This window comes from Lutra lutra, chromosome 13, assembly GCF_902655055.1.
Source record: "Lutra lutra chromosome 13, mLutLut1.2, whole genome shotgun sequence".
Classification (NCBI taxonomy): Eukaryota; Metazoa; Chordata; class Mammalia; order Carnivora; family Mustelidae; genus Lutra; species Lutra lutra.
This window is the reverse complement of record NC_062290.1, coordinates 26,623,101-26,647,811: the sequence shown is the minus strand read 5'-3', so window position 1 is coordinate 26,647,811 and position 24,711 is coordinate 26,623,101. Positions and strand designations below refer to the sequence as shown.

The 24,711-nt window shown below is 43.7% G+C and overlaps 1 protein-coding gene across 2 annotated transcripts in view; it reads right to left on the bottom strand.

Annotated features, from left to right (window-relative positions):
- NTRK2 (neurotrophic receptor tyrosine kinase 2) overlaps positions 1-24,711 on the bottom strand; it is a 323,213-nt gene that overhangs the window by 115,981 nt on the left and 182,521 nt on the right. Inside the window, exons 13-14 of one of the 2 annotated variants that reach the window (XR_007122296.1) lie at positions 20,732-22,116; positions 20,402-20,510 (exon numbers count right to left, since the gene is read on the bottom strand). The exons of the other annotated variant lie outside the window; for it this stretch is intronic. The gene's annotated coding sequence lies outside the window, so the exon portion shown is untranslated. Of the gene's footprint in view, positions 1-20,401; positions 20,511-20,731; positions 22,117-24,711 lie in introns of those variants that run through there. 2 annotated transcript variants of the gene reach the window in all.

Sequence of the window (24,711 nt, the reverse complement as noted above, 5' to 3'; positions counted from 1 at the left end):
GGAGTCATCCTATCAGGGATGACTCCTGGAGCCACCATTCTTGCTTCTGTGAGGCAGCAAAAGGGGCAACACGCTTCCGAGGCCAAAGAGTTTTAAAAAGGATGGGATAAAGAAGCCCAGTTCTCACACAATACATGCTAGAGGCTTCCATTCATGTGAAACTCCAGAGCAGGCAAAATGAGTCTGTGGGTTGAAAAGAATTAGAGTGGTGACTATGTCTGATGGAGTGTGGCCGGAGGGGATTAGCGGGAAGGACATGGGAGGAAACTCTATGGGGTGATAGTATGTTCTGGATCATGATGGGGCTTCGGGTTACATGGGAGCACGCATGTGTCGAAGGTCATGGAATAGGACATTTAAGACTAGTCTGTTTCATTGCCTACAACTTTTGTCTCAAAAACAGAAAGAGAAAGAGAGGGAGAGAAGGAGAGACAGGAGGAAGGAAGAGAAGATGGAAGGGAAGGGGGGAGGGAGAAAGAGACAAAGAAAGAAACCATAAGTAAATATTGAACTCTAGCTTGTGCTCCTTGAAGTCTTCAGGATTGAAAGTTCTGTTTTCTACTCCGAAATGCTTCTGAAAACCGATGGACTGTTATGATCGAGAGCTATTCACTGCAGATTCCAGATGTCTCTATGGTGTTCACTGGGCAATTCCTTTAGCTTTTCTGTGTGTTTGAAACTTTTGTTATTACAATATAGGGAGGGGGTGAGGAAATTCAATTCTAGTTTTCAGAAGTCAGGTTTCCGAGTTGGTAGTGGTAGTTTGGCAGATGTACCAGACGGAGTGTGTCACCCAGACAGTTGAGGGTATGGGAGGCGGGGCTAATGCCAGCCACAGCAGGGAACACAGTGATTCCCGCACTCTTCGTGGATTCTACGCGCTTGGGGGAATCGCCCCCCACTGTCCCCACTGCTTCTCTCTGGGCTCTATTGGACTGTGATATACAGCTCTGGGTGGGCAGCAGAGCTCAGATAACTTAAGCAAGAAATATGTCTTTTGGATAATTTGCAGACTTTGAACCTAAATAAGGGCAGATACATTTAGATACATGATTTGTTTCCTGGCTGCCATGCTATTTCAAAGTATCCTTGTTATTGCTTAGGGTGAAAAACTCCCCTGCCATCAGAGAAATGAATCAGGCTGGGTTACTAAAACCATACCCTAGAGCTCCCCTAGTCTATATTCATCTTACTATCATATTGGACCAAGTTCACCTCTTTAAAAAAATACTTCCAATGTGACACATGCAGGCGAAGAATCCTTTGTTTTTTTTCCAAGCAGAACATATTGGCTGAGCCAAACAAGTTAAGTTCCATCCCTGGACATCTGATCAAAACAAGGTCCTTTCTATATTTTTGTAGCCTCTAAGTTATAACTCTCAATTCTAGGGGTTAAATGGTGAAAGCATGGACATGAACAGCATTAAAAATCATTCTATTTGCTTTGGGATTCAGCCATAGATGTGTACTAAGTGAGAAAAATAAATGAACCTATCATCTGGGCCATCTCCCACTTTCCTCCCATATCAGCCCTACTGGGTCCCAAGACTCAGCTGAGAAAAGAAAAAAAAAACAAAAAACTGTGAAACTTGCTTTCCCAAGCATCATGACCATGGTAGTGTGCCAAGGTTAAGCAATAAAACCAGGGAATGATTACTGCCATAACTTCCATAAGAATTTATTTTACTTGACTATTTGGACAGATATATTTTTAAACTAAAATATAACAGATATATTCTGGAAAAGTGTGCAAAATTCCCATGTTGTAGTAGATTGATACTTTGGTGACATCCAATATGCCACATCTCCCTGTTTTCATGCTCTTGTGTAAGTTCCTTCTTTTGAATCCAGGCAGGTCTATGATCTGCTTTAACCAACATAATGCAGGGAAAGTGGGACAAGGCTGCTTCTAGACCATAAGCCCCCAGAAGACTTAGCAACTTTCACTCTTGTACTTTTTATAATAAATTTGACTACATCGTGTCTTCCATGATATGAGGAAGCAAAAGTGTCCATGTGGAGAAGTACATATGGAGGGAACTAAGGCCCTTGCCAGCAAAATTCCTAGCCAGCAATCACCAACCACCTGCCTGGGCAAGAGACCACTTTATACCTTCCTAATGTCCAAGCTGACATTGTATGTAGTAGACAACCACCATCAACCCACAGAATTATGAGAAATAATAAACTGTCCTTGTTTTAATTGCCAAGATGGAGGTAGTCTGTTACACAGAACAAGATAACCAAATGACAGTAAAATTTGTGACTTCGAAGAAATATTACAATTGAAGAAAACATTTTAGAGCAATACCCTGAGACTTCTAACCAGTCAGGGTACTTCAGTGAAGATGATCAAGAAGCATGTCCTGGGAATATAACTCACAAGAAGAGAATCCCCCAGATTCAGGTGTATTTCCTAGCTGTCACATGATCAAGAAGAGCTTTGTGTCCTAAACCTTTGTTAGACAATTGGAAATAAGCATTTTTAAATTACACCTGTTCCTACCAAGGTGATTGCTTATGAGATCATTTCAAGACACACTATGGACGGAGAAAGCTCATTTGTATCTGGCATTCTCTTCCAGATCCCTGAATAATTTTTCTCCCAAATTCCTGCTCTGGTCACTAAGAGCCTCCCACCATATGGCCAGCTGTGAACTGGTCCCAGGAGGATGATGATAGTCATGGTCATTAGCACTGAGCAGTCACACTCATGGACCTGTATGTCCCAATGCCAGAGCCAGAGTGACCGGGAATCTAATGTGACCTGAGCTGAGGAGAAGAAGGAAAGGGGGAGACAGGAGAACAGGAACGACATTTATTGACCACGATGAGCCAGGCATTGTGCTAGATACATCAGATGCATTCCAGATCACCGAGGATGCTCAAGCCCCAGCGCAGGTGGGCCTTACTGCCCTTGTTTCATGCATACTGCCATGAAGTCGGCAAAGTACTTAGCACAGCAGCTGGCTCTTAAGAAATGCCTCCCCATACCCACTGAAGAGCAGCCATTAGAATTTTTATGCTGTTGTTACTGTCACTCCACAGAGTGAAAACTGAGGCTGATCAAGGTTCTGTGATGTGTCAAGGTCACCCAGAAGCAAGAGTGTGGCAGCAGGATGAAGACCCCAGGTCTCCCTGATGCCACTGTCTCCCCCCAGGCAGATAACAATGATGGCGTTGTAAGGACAACACAGGTGTCACTTCCTCTTGGTGACGGCTAAAGATGTTATACCCTTAGAATATGCCATCAATGATATTTTCAAGTTGTAGCTAGTCTAACATACAAAAGCATTTTGGGGTCCTGTTTAATGCATCAAGGGTAGGTATTTTAGAATTACAGAAAGGAAAAAGAATCTGTTTTCTAAAAACCATTGTAAAAAGTCACAGCCGTCACTAATAACAAATGGAGAAATTCTATCCATGAGGTAATTAGTCAACAGATAAAGGTTGAGATTTTCAGGGATTTAAACCAAAGCAGATTTTGTAACCTGTGATTTGTCATGATTATGGACCCACCGGTCCGCCGTTATGGGTTGAAGTGGGTCTAGGGTCAGGTCAACTTCACAGTGTGTGGAACGTTGTAAAGTTGGGATCCGATCCCTTTAGGATCTCCATGGGGTTGGTGACAGGATGGTTGGTGACACTCAATGGAGGCAGAACCTGAGTTTGCATCCTGTCTCCTCCACTTTCTGCTAAGACTGTGAGTTTTACTTAAATTCTCCTTGACTCACATTCCTCTTCCATAAGTAATTGCCTAAACATGAACTTCAGCTGAGATGCTGGGCTAGAAACACTTCGGACATGGTACATCTCCAAACAAGTTTCCTCTCCTTTCTCTTCCCACACTGGTTAAATTCTGTCAATATTCATCTCTAGCATCTGAACCCAAGAATAACATTTTCTTCTGCTTTCTTTGTCCTGGCTGAATTTTGTTTGCATTATTAACTACTTGGAAAGTAATCGGGCTGGGTTTGTTTTGTTTGCTGGCCTACTCTGTGGATTGTCAAGAAGCCATGTACCTTAAAAAAAAAAAAAAAGGTTTTGTCACTTCTTATAAAGAGTACTTGAATCTTAAACAAATAGAACACAAAACAAGATTCAGTGTCTGTCTGTCCCCCATCTATATCAAGGAAATAATGTGTAACCTCAAATAACACTAACAAATTATCTTTTCCTAGAGGAAAAAGAATGTGGACCCAGCCCTTCCGCAGTTTCCCAACTTAGATTTTTCTAGTGGTGTCCAAGGCAGAAAGCTGGAATCTATATAACAAAGCCAATCTGAGATTATTGTTGATGGTCACCCAATACCCCTAGATGCAATAACTGGTGACAGCCAGAAAGAGAAACATCGTGCTGGATCACATTCTGGATGCGAGTTGAGTGTTATTATGGTCTTCTGTGTGAGGAACACTTAGCTTATGGTCAAGCTCCAGAGAGGTTGCCATTTTTGTTTTTGGATATCAAATGATTTTCCTCTTGAACCTCACATCATCTGGCCCCAAGGCCTCTACTAGTTGTCATAAATAATGCCAATGTATTATTTTTCAGTTCCTTTCACAGCAGGAAAATATCCCCTCCAGGGGGCGCTTAATTTCCTGCTAGTCACTTGGACAGGAGTGTCTCCAGGCCCTTCACACAAGCAGGCCAGATTCACACAACCAGGAGAAGATGCAGGGCAATGGGAAATAACCTTAAGCCAATCCTTAAAAAATTCACTGGGTCTTGAATGCTCACCTAGGGAAAGTGTTCGGCTCAATGGGATGAGAAGAAAATGAACAGTACCCTCCCACTTGGTTTTAGAAGACAAGTTTGAGTCTTTACAAGAACCCATTCCATTTCTTGAACTACATCAGTTCTAAAATAGAATACATGAAGAAGTGCCACAAGTCATTGATCTCTCTCTCCCTCTTCTCTCTCTCTCTCTTTTTATTTTTTGGTTGAACCACATACCTTCCGCCCAAGCAAAACGTATTCTCGGGAACAGAGCCCAAGCCCACGCAGATCTTTATCTTTTGTTCCAACCCCACACTTGTTTTACCCTCAGCTAGTTTAGGCAGAAACTGATCGCTAATGCTTTTCATTAAGCCAGTCAAGAAAAAATTGCTTACCAGGTTTTACTCCTTCATCAGCCTGACTAATTACACCCATTCACTGTTCCTTTCATACAGAGACTTCAAATTCCAACTCTCAAAGACGCACACCACCCAAGAGACATCTGCTTCCTGGCTCACTCTGTCTCCGTTTTATATTACCCAGTGAAAACTATTCTGTGGCCCAGAAAATACCAACTAAGCAAAATCTAGAAGTAAGAAGTGGTTTCAAGCTGATAAAAGGTCAGGCCAAGGAAAAGGGGTTGAGATAAAGGTAATGGGAGGTAGTGGGCAGACAGACAGGAAAGAATCTTCTCATTCAACGTGTTGGGAAAGGCATTTGGCATCCAGAGTCCAATGACAAGTCCCATATACTGCTACACAGTGGGACAAATGGAATGTGCATGTGTTCCCAAGGCAAAACTGGTCTGAAACAGTACTAGGCACTGAGCTGGAGTGGAAGCTTGGAGTCTGAGTGATAACAACCAAGGCCGGACTTGACCAACAAGCCTAGGCGATGCTTGGTAACAATCACACACTTCCAAACCAGCAAATGCTGGGCATTAAGTAGGTTAGGGGACCAAAAGCTCCGTAAGTTTGGGAAGAACTTTCCATGGATCCACAGTTCAAACTGAAATTTTTCCTTTGAAGCAAAATATGGGAATACATGCCAACCTCACAAAATATTAAAATCCTAACTTTCTCACTGTGGGAATTTCTTTGCATGGACTTGCTTTAGTCAGGACCTTTCCTAGCAGTCATCTCCATCTCCAGAAACACACAGTGTGGACCTACAGAGCTAAAATCCCATATCCCATCTATAATGTGTTCTGAGTTCTTTGAAGATCTCGTCTTTCTGGCTAATTAAACCGTTGGTGCAGGGGCATCTGGTGGCTCAGCTGGTTAAGCATCTGCTTTCCACTCAGGTCATGATCCTGGGGTCCTGGGATCGAGTTCCCTGCTCAGCAGAGAGCCTGCTTCTCCATCTCTCCCTGCAGCTCCCCTGGCTTGTGCTCTCTCTCCCAAATAAATAAATAAAATCTTAAAAATAAAATAAACTGTTGGTGGAAACTTCACCATTAAAAAAAAGAAAAAAAAAAGCATAACATCTTGATGGCTCCCAGAAAACCATGCTGAATGCTTGGTTTAAACGAGCCTCATAAGAAATAGGTCCTCCTAACACCTTTTCTTCTGAAGTTGCCCAAACTAACTTCAGCTTCCAGCTTTCACATGTGCTTCTCATAATGCTTTTCAGAATTCTGAAAAGCAAAAAAAAAAAAAAAAAAGGGGGGGATAACTTCTATTCTACTATAAGTTCATTTCACATACTCAGCTTACTACTACACAAAGAGCACGAGGTCCATTGCACATCTAAATTGTGTTTTTAACATAAAGCTCTAGGGTCTCTGAAATAGTGAGTGTGCAATTGCCATCCTTCAAAAAACTGTTTAATAGCTGGAGATTGTGTTTCGGGGTCTCGACCCCACTATTCAAACTTGATTCCCTTTCAATGATTTGTCACTCAAGCCTCATTTTCAAGGGATCATCGAAAAATAGGCTTCTGGTCTTTTAGGTTTCCAATTAGTGAAGCCATCTATACAATGCTAACTATTTTTTGATCAATGAGGCTGTATTAGATCACAGATTTTGAAGGTGAATAGCCTGCAGCGGCCTCAGTCATCATCTCTACCCCAGAGTCACAAAGTTCTAGTTCATCCCAGAGACACATCTCAGGCTGGTCAAGGCATGGCTCCTTTTACCTGACCTCAGCTAAGCAGGAATCAAGAAGGTTGGTTTTTCCCATCCATTACCTCGACCACATGAGGAACATAATTTACACATTTTATGTTTAGCTTAGTGGCTTAATCTTTTTCTTTTTAATTAATTATTTTTTAAAAAGATTTTATTTATTTATTTGACAGAGAGAGAGATCACAGGTAGGCAGAGAGGCAGGCAGAGAGAAGGGGAAGCAGGCTCCCCGCTGAGCAGAGAGCCCAATGTGGGGCTCAATCCCAGGACCCTGAGATCATGACCTGGGCCGAAGGCAGAGGCTTAACCCACTGAGCCACCCAGGTGCTCCTAATTAATTTATTTTAGAGCGAAAACATGCACACAGGCATGAGTGCAAGTGGGGGGAGGGGCAGAGGGAAAGAAAGAATCCTGAAGCAGACGCCCCCCTGAACACAGAGCCCAACGATGATGATGAAGATGCAGGGCTCGATCTCAGCACCCCCAGATGATGACCTGAGCTGAAACCAAGAGCCAGCTGCTTAACTGACTGGGCCACGCGGGCGCCCGTGGCTTTATTTTTTATGCTTAGCATTTGGAGAAGACACGTCAGTTCTGAAAAATACAAATAATAGTGCAGTTGCAAAATATCCTATTTGCAACGAAATACATTAAATAAAGGAAATATTTTAAATAACCCTTACTGGCACTATACACAGTATAATTAGTGTTAAGCGTCTGTGATAAATTGTGCCTAACAAATTGCTCAAGCATCATAAGCATTATGAGAAGACCGCAGTTTCATTAAACACTGAAAATTGTATTTTTCCCAGAGGTTGTACTGCAAGATAATGAACTCCCTATGAGTGGCGGCAGAGATGCAAATTCAATTTTGCACAAGACTCACAAATACCATAATACATTATGCCAATGGAGACATAGCTTCCGTCTAGACAAAATGAAAAACCTTCCTCATGTTCAGTAAATGTGTATAATTAAGAAAATATGAAGAACAGCTAATCATCAATATTGTATCCACGTCTGTATCTGCAATCTTATTGTTGAAAGAAAGAAAGAAAGAAAGAAAGAAAGAAAGAAAGAAAGAAAGAAAGAAAAAAGAAAGACTAGCTGAGAGTTGAACCTTGTTCTTTCAGGCTTCAAATTTCAGTTTTCAAAGGGACTATTGATATTGGAGAAATTAGAAAGCACCCTAGGGGTGCCTGGGTGGCTCAGTCCTTAAGCGTTAAGCGGCTGCCTTTGGCTCAGGTCATGATTCCAGGGTCCTGGGATCAAACCCCAGGTAGGGCTCCCTGCTCAGCAGAAAGCCTGCTTCTCCCTTCCCCACTCCCCCTGCTTCTCTTCCCTCTCGCTGTGTCTCTCTCTGTCAAACAAATATTTAAAATCTTAAAAAAAAAAAAGAAAGAAAGAAAGAAAAAAAGAAAGCACCCTAAACTTGCCCCAGAATTTAACTCTTCCTTAAATTTTTGCTTTCAACTGAGTGGCATGCCAGGGTTTTAATTTATAAGAGCAGCTTCTGTTATACAAATAAGCAGACGCTGTCTGGGGGACAAAATTGAAGCAACTCCGATAGTTTTATTAATTTATTTGATTTACTTCTGGTTTCTCTTACCCAATCTTATTTATGTCAAAGTAAGTTGGAGCAGAATTCATTATGTAGCAAAATGCAATTTGACCACTTTTTATTGGGACACGATGATTCAATCATTTCTCTCCTTAAATCCTATTATCTCTTCTTACGTTATTTTGCACAGATCAAATCACATAAGATGAAATTCCAAAAGAAACTTAAGAATTTGTGGGAGGGAGGAAATCAGATCCCAGTAATTCCTTCTACTACGAATACTAAGTTACGTAGCAATCAACATTCTTACCATTTTGCGTAATGATAGTATATTTTCACTGAAGAAAAAAACTGAGTTCATGAACTTGACTTTCTAAAGCAAACTTTAAGTTTCTTATCATTTAGATACAGAATTATCAGAAGTGCTGAGCCTAATTTGACCCAGTTTGGGCATTTCTGCATTTTGTTGACGATGTGGGTTATAAAATTAGCCAAGTGACTAGAGGATCTTTTCCTCTGCAACTAGTAAAGTTTAGGAGTTTTTGCATTTTAGTAATTTTATGATGTGTCTGTGAAATAATAAAGTAGAAATTCCTCCTCTCTGCTACTTACCTGTTTCATTGTGTCCTGTATATTGTCAATACATGGGGAACCCTCAACTTATGAATGGTAACCATATCTGGTTACCAAAGTCCATTTCCATACTGAACGTTTGAAAATAGGAGTTCTTTTATCATGAAGACACTGCTTATGCTTAAAATAACAAAATTATTCCTTAAATGCCTTTTGAGCCCCTATGCTACTTTGTCCTCCAGATCCCACTTTGATGTCCCAACCTATCATGAGGGAAATATCTCCATGTTAGAAAGACCTGTCAAAGTTTTTTGCAGAGCAGAGAGGGAAGCCCGATGTCAGCAAAGGAAGGAGGGCCAGGAAAAACTCACTGGCAACAGAAGTACCAGCTTGGACCCAGAGTGCCTGTCTCCACACCTCACCAATTTCATGGTCCTTCTGGAAGAGAAACTTCCATAGTGAGTCTGGCCCAGAGCAACAATCCTAAACTCTAACACGCATCAGAATCTTCTAGGGGCTTCTCAACAATATAGATTCTCTGGCCTCACTTCTAGTGACTCAATTTTGATAGATATGGTTGTAAGGACTTGATTCTTAGTATCTTCAGTTGTTCTCTCTCCCCTCTCCATCACACACACGCACGTGAACACATGCACACTCACACAGGACAAGAGATACCACACAGTGAGGATCACAAGTCCAAAAGCTTCTGCTTGCTGATGATTGCCAAGAGCTGGCTGGCTAGCTGGATGTGCAGGGTCACGGGTAACTAGGTACCGATGTCCTCCAACAGTGGTGTCCCTCAGCTTTGCTGGGTCTTTGAGACGGAAGGGGCAGGGCAAAGCTCAAACAGAAGGCCACCAGGAGGCTCTACCGTCACCTCCCAAAGCCATGCAGCTGTCATCCGGTAGCTCTCCATCAGAGATGAACCCTTGAGAACCTGGTCTTCTCTATTGTGTCATCACAGGTTGCTTAGAATGCAAAAAGTAGATAGAACAGGAGGAAAATTTGATAGAACAGGAGGAAGTCTGAAGATTTAAACTACGGGCAAAATGAGAACACTGTAGATATACCATCTCATTAGTTCCATTAGCTAGATTCCCAATGTGAACTGCCTCAAATCCTCTGTGGGCCCATGTGTGCATGTTGGGGGAGCATGAGAGAGGACTGGCTGGCTGGCTGGCTAAACAGAGGCAGATAGACGGACACTAGGTCCAGCACGTGCATAAGAAAACTGTATCTGGACTCAGACTGCCTTGGTTCCAGCCTTAGCTCTTCTGCCCAGTAGCTGCAGGTCTTTGGGCAAGTTGCTTAATTCTTCTGTGTCTTAATCTTTTCCACTGTGCATTTAATGTAATAATAATACCTCCTGCAAGGCAACTGTGTGAATCAAGTGAGATAAATGTATGTAGAGCCCATTGCACAGTGGCTGAGATGTATTGATGATAAATAGTCACTTGAAACTTACATATCAGTCCCAGGAAGGAGCCATCCGACACACCTAGAGGGTTGGCCCTGAAAACTCCCTTCCCCTTCCCTAGACCTTTCCGAGTTTCTTTCCTTCTCTCTCTTTTTTTTTTTAAGATTTATTTATTTATATGAGAGAGTGCATGAGCACACATCAGAAGGAGGTAGGGCAGAGGGAGAGAGAAAGAAAGAATCCCAAGTAGACCCCCTGCTGAGTGTAGAGCCCCATGTGGGGCTCCATCCCAGGGCCCTGAGATCATGACTTGAGCCCAGATCAGAGTCGGATCCTTAACCGACTAAGCCACCCAGGCACCGCATGGGTTTCTTTTAGACAAAGGGCACCCAATCGTCTTTCTAAGCAGCCCTTTCTTGGTCCCTGAACTTCAAATCTGCCCAGCGGCCATTGCTTTGGTCCCTGCGGGTCAGTCTGTTCTCATTTTTCCAGAATTTCTCTTCTTTCAGGGCTCATATTCCTTCTCTTTTGGTCTCTTTCTGGAAGCCTCTATGTGCCTCTCTTGTGACCAGTTCTCCTCCATAAAGTCCCCTTAGGAACTTGAACATGAGGCCTTCTGAGACATTATTATCTCCTAACACAAAGCATAGAGCATGATCATGCCTGAAACCCATTTTACAAAACCATCTAGGAGAATTCTCAAAATGTAAACCATTTGGGAAGTGGAAGGGAAAGAACAGGAAGAAAGCTTTCAGTCCAATGGCGAATGGACATGGCCACAGGTGTAGATAACATGCCATTCAAATGGTAAGCCTGCCTAACTTCTGCTCCTAACAGAACCAGAGGGAAGTTTCACTTCTTAACCATGCCTGACACTCGGTGAAGTAGAGCTTTTCCCTCAAAGCTACAGTGAGATTACAAATACAGTAGACACAATTATCCTTCCATCTGTTCATTCATTTATTCATCAGGTTTATTATACACCTACCATGTCCTGGGCACTGTTCTAGAAGCCAGAGATGCCAAAGCACTTGTTTATCCACAGAATGCTCCATGATTAAAAACCTAGAAAATTGTCAGGGTGCCTGAGTGGCTCAGTGGGTTAAGCCTCTGCCTTCGGCTCAGGTCATGATCTCAGAGTCCTGGGATTGAGCCCTGCATTGGGCTCTCTGCCTAGCGGGGAGCCTGCTTCCCACCCCCCCGACTACTTGTGCTCTCTCACTCTCTCTGTCAAATAAATAAATAAAATCTTAAAAAAAAAAAAAAAGAAACCTAGAAAATTGTCAGTAAGTACTTCTATCTGCAATTTTCAATATCATTCATCGACCCACTGCCACTGGATTCCCGGATAGGACGTGACTTCCTGATTACACGCATTCATCACCTGCCAGAGACGTGCGGTTACATACACTAAGCGGAATCTGAACTTCTCTCCTCCTCCCCTCTACCCGGCCCCATCCTGGACTTCCATTGTTAATGTTCCAGAAAGGGTAGTCAGAGATTTGTTCTATTTCATTTCATTGGGCAAATTTTCCATATTGGCAAATGGACCTCGGTTCATGCAGAAGCTCACACCGCCCTCATTCTAGGGGAAGCAAAAGATCCATTGGATTCTCTCCTTGGAAATATTCCAACCCCTTTCCTCTGAGATCTCATTCCAGTTAGTCTCTCCAAGACATTCTTGGGTGACCTCTCCACAAACCCCAAAAGGCATTCCAAGCTCAACACCTTGTGCTGATAGAGGCAAAGGAGGAGGACATTCAGGGGGCCTGGAGATCTCCAATAAACCATATTTTGATTGTATCATTATTTGTCACAATAGACTTCAAACTGCAGTTAAACAATTCATATTTGGGTCTTCTCTAAGCTATTGAAGTAATTAAGAGAGTAAATACTGGGGGCGCCTGTGTAGCTCAGTGGGTTAAAGCCTCTGCCTTCGGCTCAGGTCATGATCCCAGGGTCCTGGGATCGAGGAGCCCCACATCGGGCTCTCTGCTCAGCAGGGAGCCTGTTTCCTCCTTCCTCTCTCTCTGCCTGCCTCTCTGCCTACTTGTGATCTCTATCTGTCAAATAAAATAGATAAAATCTTAAAAAAAAAAGAGAGAGAGAAAACACTGGGTCAGAAAAGAATGTGTGCGTTTTGACTAACCTCAACACTTTAGCTCCTCTGTGCTCTTCAAGCCCAGTGAAGACTTCTGAGATTTTGGGGAACAGGTGTTACTATTTATTAAAAACGAGCATGAGGTAGTGGTCACATATATGAATGTGTGTTGGCTCCTTGAGGTCCCCTGACCTTACAAAGCTCCTGACTGTGTTCTTCCAATGGAAGAAATGCCACTTATGAGTGCTGACTCATGGTTTTCAAAGAGGACCCCCCCCCCCCGCTGGAAGCTAAATATCTATAAGAATTTTGACCCCTTTCAACAAAGCAGCTTGAAAACGGGAATCTTTGCACAGAAAACGAAAGAATGAGTCATTGAGTGTAAGCCAGAAAAGCGACTCATCTGTCCTACGAGATGCTCAAACGCAGCTGGCATCGAAATCGGTTGCCTGTGGAATGGCTGGGGAGAAGGCATTACTAGCCTCTGTGTCCTCTCGGGATCCCTTGAACAGGGTGACCAGGAGGGAACTGTGGGTGCCCCAACCCTCACAGCACTGCCTACAGAAACTCAGTAAATGTGTGCACCTCCATTTGCTCCTAAAACACTTTGCACTCTTCGAACTCTGACCTCTGAAAGACGGACATCAAGTTCACCTAGGAAACATGTGCTAATCTCAGAAGAGTGAAGGCATTCCAGAAAGAGTCAGAGGTGTCTACAGGATGGGGTGCTTTTCCTTGGAGTTTCTACAATGAAACAAAAAAGGAGTGGAGAAGAGGAAAAGCTGAGATTTTATGTGATTTAAATGAAAGAATGAGGGCTGATTGTTCATGACTGTTAAGTATTTCTGGTAAGGACTTTGTGGAGAAAAGCTCACTGGTGAGCCAGCAGGCCCTGGGTCGATCGACCCTTATATCCGAAACTGGGCCTGGGAAAAGCGACTCCTGGCTCCTTTTTAAAGATTTTATTTATTTATTTGTCATAGAGAGAGAAGCGAGAGTGAGCACAGGCAGACAGAGTGGCAGGCAGAGGCAGAGGGAGAAGCAGGCTCCCTGCCAAGCAAGGAGCCCGATGTGGGACTCGATCCCAGGACGCTGGGATCATGACCTGAGCCGAAGGCAGCTGCTTAACCAACTGAGCCACCCAGGCGTCCCTCCTGGCTCCTTTTTATACCAACAGTAAGTTCACTACCTGCCATATGGCATTCCCTGGCCTTCGTGTTTGAAGGTGAATACACTCAGCCCACCTTGATAAGCTCACATGAAAGGTGCAAAGGTGCAATGCCAACACTATCATTCCTCTCACAGAGTTAGAAAATTGCTAGACATTATTTTTGGAAAAGGTCAGCAGCAACATTAGCCTAGATGAAGGAGCCGCAGACTTTAGGGAGGCCACTCAGGGCCTGAATATAAACTCTCCCATGTGTTCGGGGTGTAATTCAGGTTTGGTAATTCTCCTAACCTCGCCAGGCCCCAGTTTGCTCACCTATAAAACAGAGTAATAATATCTGTTCTGCAGCATTGACCAGGATTCCTGTTTTTTTCAATGTGGAAATGCCAGCTCATAGGGCCTGGCATGTAAAAAGCGTTAGATACTGCTTGTTTAATGATAGTAAAAAATGCAGACTTTACAAAAGGGGCTTGTGACATTAAAGAACAGTTTAAGTGAAAATGAACTATTTTAAATCTCAAATATTATATCTTTAATTCAGCTAATGTAATGCTAAAATTCCAAATATGGGAAAAGAAAATAATATCTAATAAATTTTTTAAAAGAATTTTACTTGTATGTTAGATTTTTATCTAATTTTCTTCCCTAGATTATTTCTCAAAGTTACCAAGAAAGGTCCCCTGACCCTCTTATCTTTTCTACCTTTTTAAAAGAATCTCTGTCTCTCTCCCTCTTTTTTTTTTTTTTTTTGGCAGCCTTGCTCATTTCCTCACTCTGGAGAGTCACGTACAAAACAAACAATGCAGTGAGAAGATGAGAGTGTATGTGTCTCTGCAGATATTAATGCTGGCCATGCTGAGCTGACTGAGCAAAAGGGAGTGAGAGAAATATTTATCCAGGGTCGGACAGGGTAGAGGTGAAGAAGGTCAGTCAGTCCAGGAATACAGGAAGGGAGAGAAGACTAGACACTAATCAGCCCAGCCATTCATGTATACAAAACTGGGCTTTGTCATGGCGAGGTTTACACAAGATCCAGGTCAGAAAGAAGCCTGTGCCCAGGGACAAGCCTAGCACCGAAAGGAAAGAGATTCTCACCTTCTGCACAAAATTTAAGGAAAGTCCCAAAATTCAGTGATTGAGATGCATAATACTTTAATGCGGTATTTTTCAAAATAAAAATTAATGCAAACAGTGATAATGAAGAAAATAACAAGATTTTAAAGAAAGGCAGGATCTGACCCTGAACTTACAGGACTCAACTCACTTAATCCCAGCCCTCTCCGATCCATTTTTCTTTAAAGTTTTGATAGTTTCTTACAGTTTTTTTGCATTTTTTTGTCCTTTATTTTTATATCATTTTTCTTTTTTTTAAGATTTTATTTATTTATTTGACAGACAGAGATCACAAGTAGGCAGAGAGGCAGGCAGAGAGAGAGGGGGAAGCAGGCTCCCCGCTGAGCAGAGAGCCCGACGTGGAGCCGGATCCCACGACCCTGGGATCACGACCTGACCCAAAGGCAGAGGCTTTAACCCACCGAGCCACCCAGGCTCCCAGTATCTTATTTTTCTTTTAAGTAGGAGCCCAATGCAGGGCTCGAACTCATGACCCTGAGATGAAGAGTTGGATATTTAATGGACCAAGCCACCCAGGGGCCCCTATTTTTTGTCCTTTATTATGGCATTAAAATATTATTTATCTTGATTTCCGTGATTGTTGGTGCCCCTTTAAATTCTGTGCCCTAGTGAGGCCCTCACCTGCCTTACCCTAGTCCTGGCCCTCCCTGGTGCACAGGGAGCTGCATGAAACCAGAGAGAGTCTGCTTGGGAGCTCACTGAGAAGCAGTGGGGACAACCTCTACGCAGCTGTACCTGGTGCTTTTTGAATCCCCACACTCAGTTTATCTTCTCAAGTCCATGTAAGAATAATCATTGGTAAGTGGCAAAAGCAGGCAATGGAAACACGGATCTCACACTTGTCTTTATTGGTAAACGTATTTGGCTCTGAATGATCAACTACATCACAAATTCCAATACAACAGATCTCATTTCCATGTACATGTCCACATAATAGAGAATTCCAAGCTCCACTGCTCACTCACACATAGACAAGCCCTGGAGTCTCTGAACAGAGTAAAAGAATTTAAGTCACATTTTAGGTCTGCTCTCTTGCATCCGAGCAGAGAGGGAAATAAAGTGGAACAAAGTGTAGCAGTCCACAGAGACCTCTCCCAAACCCACCCCAGACGACAATGCATCAGAGGGATAGAGGGCTGAGACCTGCAGGGCAAGGCAGCAGGCAGGCGTCTGGCCCTCAGAAGCTCACTGGCTATGGTGGGGAAGCAGGGAGACCTCAGAGAGGGGATGGGTGCAACCCCCAGATGTGGCATGGAACCAGCATCCATCTCCACTCAAGGCCCTTCTTTCAAAAGTGGGCAGAGGGTGTGGGCCCCATGAATTCATCATCCCCCATCAACCTCTTCCAGAGCTCTGCCCACACACAGAAACTCTGCCCTCAGTAACGCAATGACATTGAAATGTTAACACCAACAGCCATACCCATGTGTCAGCTGTCAGACCAAAATCTGCCTAGGATCTACTTCAACTGGAACTTGGGGTGTGATGTGTAGGAAAAGGCAGAGAGTACACTGAGCCCAGAAGAGAAGCAGGGTTCAGGAAGTGAGGGACGATCTTACTCCCTTCTCTAATCTACCATCTTCTCCCTTCCCAAGCTCAGGAGTTCAGGAATCTAAGGGAGAGCAACCCATTGCCAACTTCTTACTGATGAAATGACTGCTCTCCTCTTCCCAAACCAATGTTGATAAAAGTCTAGCTGGGCTCAAAGAAAACCTTATATGTCAATAGAGGAATTTTTACCATCAAAGTCAAAACAAAAGCTCTAAGGAGGGAAACACCTTTGGGGAGAAACAAAGGGCCCTCTCTCAATAAGGCTCCAGCAAGGAGACAGGAGTGGATTTGCTCCTGTGGGTATCAGCAAACGGCGCTGCTGGAAGTAGGAACTGGGAAGAAATGTGCTCCTTAGCATCATGGTTCCCAAACCCCAAGAAGAAGAGGCAGAGTGGCAGCTTGAGAGGGGCAGAAGGATGGATACTTATGGTTCAGAAGGAATATATAAACCAAGAGAGAGACAGTATGAAGCCACTTAGTACTCGACTAACAGAAGGTAAGAATCTGAGTCCTGTCTCTGGGTAACAAGTTAATTTCTTTCTCTTCTTTTAGCAACAGACGGAAGGCCAACTTCTGTTTTTCCAAAAGTGAACTGTGGTCAGGAGCAAGGGTGGAAAGAGAACTGGGTATGAGGGTAGAAACGGATGTGGACATCCAACCTTCTTGGAGGAAAACAATTCAGGGGGCTTCTCCATGGTTCTGTCTCTGCGTATTTGACCAGCAGACATAGCGCATAATCTGCTCTAGAAAAAGCATTCTCTAATACGGATATGAACTCTTTTGATATCATTAGGTAGCACGGGATCTTATCTTGTTCCCTCTACATCAAACACTTTGTTGGGATATTAGGACTATGGGACTCAGTCTACATGTCCTCATCCACTGATAATGAACTTGGTTTCCACTTTAACACACGCAGAAGGTCAATGGCATGGTTCAATAATTGCGATAAGTAATAGCAACAGGATAGAGAATGTTGCTGTCTATCCATATTCATAGCGTGTACAGTAACCGATAAGAATAATTTAGACTCTAGGCATTAGCATTCGATTTTTATTTTTTTCCTAGAATTCTCCCCTCCCTACTGCCCCTGCTTCGATTCAAGCTCACACCAATCTCATCTCTTAAAAATGATAGGAATCTCTCTGTTCTGAACTCATTTTTAGACTCTCTCAGTGTTAATCCAACCCTGACATACTTCTTAAGTCATACTATTGCTAGAGGTCCCCTTGCCAGAAACCCAGTGCAGGCCTTGATGCCTGAGTCACCAAAAGAGGAAGGCTTTCAGGATAAAAAGTCTGGAGAACATCAGGCAGCTGGCTCCATTGAGTTTAGGTATGGCTGAATGGCTAAGGGGACATTCCAGCTTATCAGAGGCCCTTGCACAGCATGGGGATCCTGGGTAGAAGAAATAATGGGAACTCATATGAGAATAGATAATGGGAAACATACTAGATGTAAGCAGGTAGGCCCGTAAGATTCAGTGCACTCAGGTCCCTGAGAGGAGCTAAGCGGATCTGGCTGACGACTAGGGGACAAAAGGTAATTGTCCGCTTCAGCTGAGCAATGAACCACACTTGGAGTCACTGACAGTGTTGACCCTAAACCAGTGCTGTCAACCTGACTTGGCAGAACAAGGAGCCTCTTACTTCTGGAGTCTTCCCAGCTCACGACACAGTTCTCATTTCCTCTATGACACTCACCATGCGAGAGCCGAACACCTCTGGATTTAGGGTCCCTCTAGACCAGACCTGAAGTGGCCACATTCAGCCCCCCAGCCTACCTTAGCCCCCCGGGTCCCACCAAATAAATAAGAACCCTGAAACTGGCAATAATATACTCAGCGTGCTTCCTACAGACCTTCTGGCACAATCTACCCAGGGTGAACCATTACTACAGAACTAAGAACAAAGCCCAGTATAAGTAAAGGCAGAGGCAAAACCGACGGTATATCACAGGATGTTAAAAGGATAGTCACAGGACTGGAAAGCCACCCATGTATTCCAATGAGATCAGCTGCTATCTCTAACTGTTGGACTTATGGCTGGTTTTTTAACTTCATCTTTATTTCTTATGTTTTCCAAATTTCCTACTGTAGCCTATATTATTTATTTTTTATTTTAATGTACCTCATTTGGCGGACACCTGAAGCCTCTCTGGGAGTAACTAAGACTTAATTCTGTCTTACCAGCAGCAATCACCAGGCCTATACTTGCCCAGGGTGACCTGCCTAGGACAGGGTTCCTAGGAACGCTCTCCTTCCTGGTGGTCACTCTAACACCCACATTCCTTTTTCCTTTGGGCACAAGGACTGCCTTCTAATTTTCCCCTCTTTGAGGAGCTCAAGCATTGCAAAAGACACAGCCTTGTCTCAGCTGAGAGAGGACAGCAGGGACCCAACACGGATCCCCAAAGGGGGGTCCCGCTTAGGGGCTGGGCCCTCACAGTAAGAAGGCCTTTGTGCTTGGCTACCAGGTTGAACGAAGACATAGTTCTCCCTCTACTTCTTTCCTGTCCCTAGTATGGAGCAAATTCGTCTTACCCGCTTTTCAAGGGAAGTGACAACGGCCAAGGAAAAGGACACTGAGATGAACAACTGTAACATGAGTGACCGGAAGGACAATGTGGAGAACTATAACGGGGGTAACGGAAGACGAAGCCCAGCCACGGTGGGTCACCTTCTGGGACCGGCAGAATGAGCAAAGACGGAGAAAATCCGCACATCACAAGGAGGAAACTGCTCTCCATTGGAAGATCTGCCATAGAGGATGGAGCATCACACCCCAGAAAACCTCCCATCGTGCCGTCTTGACTTAACCACAGGGAGCACTCAATTGCTCCCAGCAGTTGGGTCGCGGGGGCCTCCTAGCAACCTAGGAGGCTCCCCTGCATTTGTGTTTGCTGAGCTGGTCCCCGTCCACAATCTGCCGGCAAGTGCAAGGGTGACCAACCGGAAACCAAACTGGGAGCACAGCTTGATTCCAGTCCCCTGCTGGTCCCTGCGCTCTGGTGGGGGCTGGGGCAAGGCCCAGAATAAATGCATTAGGATCCTGCCTCTACTGGCAGGCTTCCAGGACATCACAGATGAGTTGGTGAAATCAGAGGGAAGTGTCTGTGGTTGGTGGGGGGTGGGGGGGCCATGCCTAGATCCACCTCGGGCTGGTTGATGGTGTGGAAGTAAAAACAGCTCTGAGAACATCTCTGGGAGTGTCCCCCTCAATCCATAATCATTTTTCCCTGTTAGCCATTCGATGTAGGCTTGGAATGGTTTCTCTAGAAGATCCAGGTAGCCTATGATAGGCTGGCATTTCTTTCTTTCTTCTTCTTTTTTTTTTTTTTTTGAGAACAAATAATATCACCCAGGGGTCAAATGCTGATAAAATGACGTCTCTTATCTCACTTAGTCCTAAGTGTGCTTGGAATGGGTTTGCTAACGCATCTTCATCTCAGTGGAATTTGTAACATGGCTTACATTTTAAATGTAATTATGCAGCATGTATTCATTTCCTTTCTTCTAGGGAACTCAAGTTGCTTTTTAAAGCATTATTTGATAGCTTCTTGCCATCTCCTCTGGAGTTGAAAAGAGAATATGATATCAAGCTGTTCTAGCTAGCAATGGGGAACTATGGCACCGAGAGGGAGACAGAATTAGACTGGGACCTACAGATTCGAACCATGAAGACCCCCAAGGGACGAGTTGTCAACCCCGTGTGCTGTAAACGAAGCTGTTTCTAAGGATCCGAAAATAACTGCATTCTCCCTCTGTCCTAACACTCGCTGGGCAGAATGGGCTATGCTTATTTTTAAAGTGCAGGTCACAGCCTTCAAAGGGATATAAACAGTTCCCCAAGCAGCTATTACTTGGCCGATTAAATGCTTAGAAGAAAGTATACTTTTTTTTTTTAAGATTTTGTTTATTTATTTGACAGACAGAGATCACAAGTAGGCAGAGAGGCAGGCAGAGAGAGAGGAAGGGAAGCAGGCTCCCTGCCAAACACAGAGCCCGATGCGGGGCTCGATCCCAGGACCCTGAGATCATGACACGAGCCGAAGGCAGAGGCTTAACCCACTGAGCCACCCAGGCACCCCGAAAATATACTTTTGAAAGACAAAATTAATAGGCAAAGGATAGAGAAGAGTGCTAAAGCAATTGTTTCTACCTGGTCTTTTTTTTTTTTTTTTTTTAAAGATTTTATTTATTTATTTAACAGAGATCACAGGCAGGCAGAGAGGCAGACAGAGAGTGAGAGAGAGAGGAGGAAGCAGGCTCCCTGCTGAGCAGAGAGCCCGATGTGGGGCTCGATCCCAGGACCCTGGGATCATGACCTGAGCCGAAGGCAGAGGCTTTAACCCACTGAGCCACCCAGGCGTCCCCCTCTACCTGGTCTTAAATCCCATTCCTGACCATGGAAATTGACCCCAGGCACAAGCTGTAGGGAGGCTTGAAGATAAGCCTGGGGAACTCTCAGGACCCTCATCCTTTCATCTAACAAGCTCTTGGGGTCCTGGATGTGATTCAAAATTTGTGCTCGTGGGTACTCAAAGTAATGTTGCAAATATGTTTAAAACCTCCGCAGTTGTGTGAAAAATATTGCCTCCAATCCTCCCCTTATTGGCAACATGATGATGGTGTGGGAATGGCAGTTACGGGGAGCAGGAGGAGTGCCCTGTGCGATCTTTTCAACTACAGTGAAACACGCGCCTCGTCCTTATTATGTCTTATTTCCTTAGTCTTAGCTGGTCTAGAAATCTGTGCTCATCTACACAACTTAGCCTAATAAGCATGAAGCCAATGAGAAGACACACACACACACACACACATACACACACACGTGAACTATAATACCTGGTGAAGTATGGCACACTCTGCAGGAAGTCAATAAATATCCATTTTTCATTGGAAGCAGACCAAAGGGAAGAAGTCAGAATTCGTTATATGCGTCTGCTGCAGGGAGTTATAGCCCTAGGTACTCGCAGAGGTCATGCATTACAAGGACAAACACATACAGTTCATGTTCAGAGAAAGTTCTAATTTAATTCTGGCCCCAGGCCTGGGACCCTAGCTAATTTACAAGGCTGCTCTAGGAAAGACACACATTTGGGGATGACAGTAAGTCTATAGCATCTGCTTTTCTTGCAGGGGAAGCTATAACGCATCCCACCCTTCAGATGAACCCCAGATTGTTGGTTCGGAGGGTTTTGCTGGTTAGTGGTTCTTTCTTTCTTTCTTTGTTTCTTTCTTTGTTTCTTTCTTTCTTTTTCAGCTCAGAAGGTGTATTTCCACTGTACCCTGTCAAAATCTTTCCCAGCAGTCAAGGAGAGGATATCACACGGCTGCCCTTGAGCCGAGTTTGTGACTCCTACTGGGAAACCACCCCATGCTGTCAGATGATGTGGTTTTCAGACACGTCTACACAGACTAGTTGAATTAAAGACCAACTCCAGACTTGATGTTGCTGAGCCCCTCAGCTCCATCTTGCCATCCTGATTGGTCGAGGAGATGGGTCTAGAGTTACAGTGGCATAGCACTTTGAGGGCTTAGTCATTAGAGCACACTGCTTTCTCTTTGGAAGGCAACTTCTTGCTTGGCTAGGTTATGGAAGCTAAGGAGTGACGTCAAGGTGTTGTCTGGCCACAATTTGCAGATAACCATAGAACTCTTCTCCTCCATCAGGCATGGATTTAGCCTCCTTTAGTTCCTGCAGTGACACAGGAGCCTCCAAATACCAAATTATTATCAGGCGGTCTTGGGGGAAGCTCTGGGCCCTGCAATAAAGTAGACAGACTTGCTATTGGAAAGTGCTCGGGAGCAATTGTCCTGTTCAGCTCGCTCTAAATTTCCTACCAACCATCTCTGGACTTTTTTAGTGAGTCCACTCACAGAGCTCCTGAGAGTGGAAAAGTACTTCAGGGGATATAATTGATCATCCTTTGCTTAAGCAGTCTTACACATCATTTAAAGCAATCTGGTTTGATCCTCTTTGTTTTTTGTTTTGTTTTTAAAGTAAAGCTATGCAAGCATGGAGGCTGTGTCATTTTGGATGGGCCACTGCTGAGCGTTGTTTGCAAAATAAGGTGTATTAACTGGTCTTTAAGGTCGGACTCAGAGGTCACAACCAGATGCTGGACTATGGACCAACTCCGACTCCTACTGACAAAATTTATTGATTCCACACAGTGTTTTAAATCTGAGGGAATTCATAGAAAAATAATAAATGCTGTTCTTGCTTGCAAAACGAGAGGATCTGGTAATAGCAGGCCAATGTTCTAGTAAGGTCTTCACTATGCCACATCATCTTTCTGACCCAGCCCGTTCCTCATATGACCTGCCTGATCCTATAGGTAATTAGTGGTTAGGACTCTTGCTCTGAACCAATCTATCTGGGTATGCTGTGATTATATGATCATCTCTGTAACCACCGGTGTGCCCAACAAGACTCCCTGAGGGCGGGCGCCTGGGTGGCTCAGTGGGTTAAGCCGCTGCCTTCGGCTCAGGTCATGATCTCAGGGTCCTGGGATCGAGTCCCACATCGGGCTCTCTGCTCAGCAGGGAGCCTGCTTCCCTCTCTCTCTCTCTCTCTCTCTCTCTCTCTGCCTGCCTCTCCGTCTACTTGTGATTTCTCTCTGTCAAATAAATAAATAAAATCTTAAAAAAAAAAAAAAAAAAAAAGACTCCCTGAGGGCAAAGAACACACTACCATCCTCACCAAATCTCTGGTTCTCTAGCATTGTAGAAGTGTTGTGGGTAGTCAATAAATATTTATTGAATTGAACTTCACCATCTATATTAGATTCTTACAATTCAGTGAAATAAGAATGGGACCATTCCATGTAAGATCATGCATCTATTCTAAAGCCAACATCTTTGAATAGCATGTCGATTTAGGAAAGAGAAGTAAATGTGCTGGTTTGTTGCCCATGCCTCTAACAGGGTCCAGAGGTTGGTGGTGTCCTATCCATGGGGTATTTTGCTGTAAGTATATGGTAAACATCCTAAACTTTTAATGAGATCTCCTTAAATTTGTTTTTCAAATGCAACATATCCAACTTCTTGGAAGACCTGTTCTTTTCTTTGAAGGTTAGTTTGTAAAAATATTCAACGGGATTCAGTTGATTAAATACTAAGCTCCCAAAATTTCATGGGCCTCTAGCAACAAATCTCTCTGTATGTCAGTTCTATGTTTTTAAATATCTTAATTTCTGGATGATTACAACTAGAATGTTAAAAAAAAGGGTTTTGGGGGGGTCAAAAGCTTTTTTTCTGCTAAATTGTTATCCAAATCTGGTGAACTTGGCTAATATATTATTAAAAATATGTCTAACAAATAAACTACTGTGTAGGCAAGTTTAATAGGAGGAGAGCCAATAAAAAAGACTATGGTTCATCTTTACTTGTTATAAGTCTGTTGGTAATTAATATTTCAGTAATACATAACCACATCTGGCCAACAGCAAAGGTACACCATGTCCTTTGCTATGAAGTTCAACAGTTCCTGCTCTCTAGGAGCTTACAATCTAACCTAAATAAGACTACAGAAACACGTACACGAGGATGGCCAAACCCAGGACTTAACATGAGACAACAGATACATTGAAGATAAAGGAAAAAATTATGGGATAAAGAAGGACATTTAAGAAAGAATGAAGAGAAGGAAAGAAGTAAACCGCTTCTTCATTCCCATTTCTTTGAAAAAGATTCATGGAAGATGTGTGATGTTAAGTGTTCTTAAGATTATGAAAGAGCACATGACTTAATGCCTGGAAAGAAGAAAATTTCTTCTTGTGTAAGATGCTGGCTGAGTGGCTGAGAACCCTGAGGCGGGTAAGGACCACTGGGTAGCAGGGCCCCACAAGACTTTATAAGAAAGACAGCCAAATGAAGAATCAATGGTCTAGAGCCCTCTGGTGGAGGACAGAAACTGAGGGGAGGCTACAAGTCTCCTGAGCTTGCTTCCCACGCCTTCTAAAGAGAGATGGCATAGAGTGGCAGAGCCACAAGTACAAGACTTCTCCAAATAACCAAAATGTGTAATGAAAAACCTTTGTAAAATCTCTATGGACTCTAGATTAACGGAACCACCTTGAGAAAGTTTCTGTGAGACGTCTTAGGGCCGAAAGCACTTCCAGACAGAACTACAGACTCAGCAGCCACTTAGCCCACTTTGTTTTTGGTTCTCATTTGTTTGTTTGCTTTCCTGCTCATTGGTTCATTTTCTCTTGTTGAATGTGTTGCGCTGATGCTATCTACTTGGTTAGAGAAACCAAAGGAGATCAAACTTTTGAGGATAGGTTATAATACAGCTTTGGGCTAGCTGAAGTAAATCACATAGCCTGGGTCTGATGGTGGCAGTCCCAGGGGTG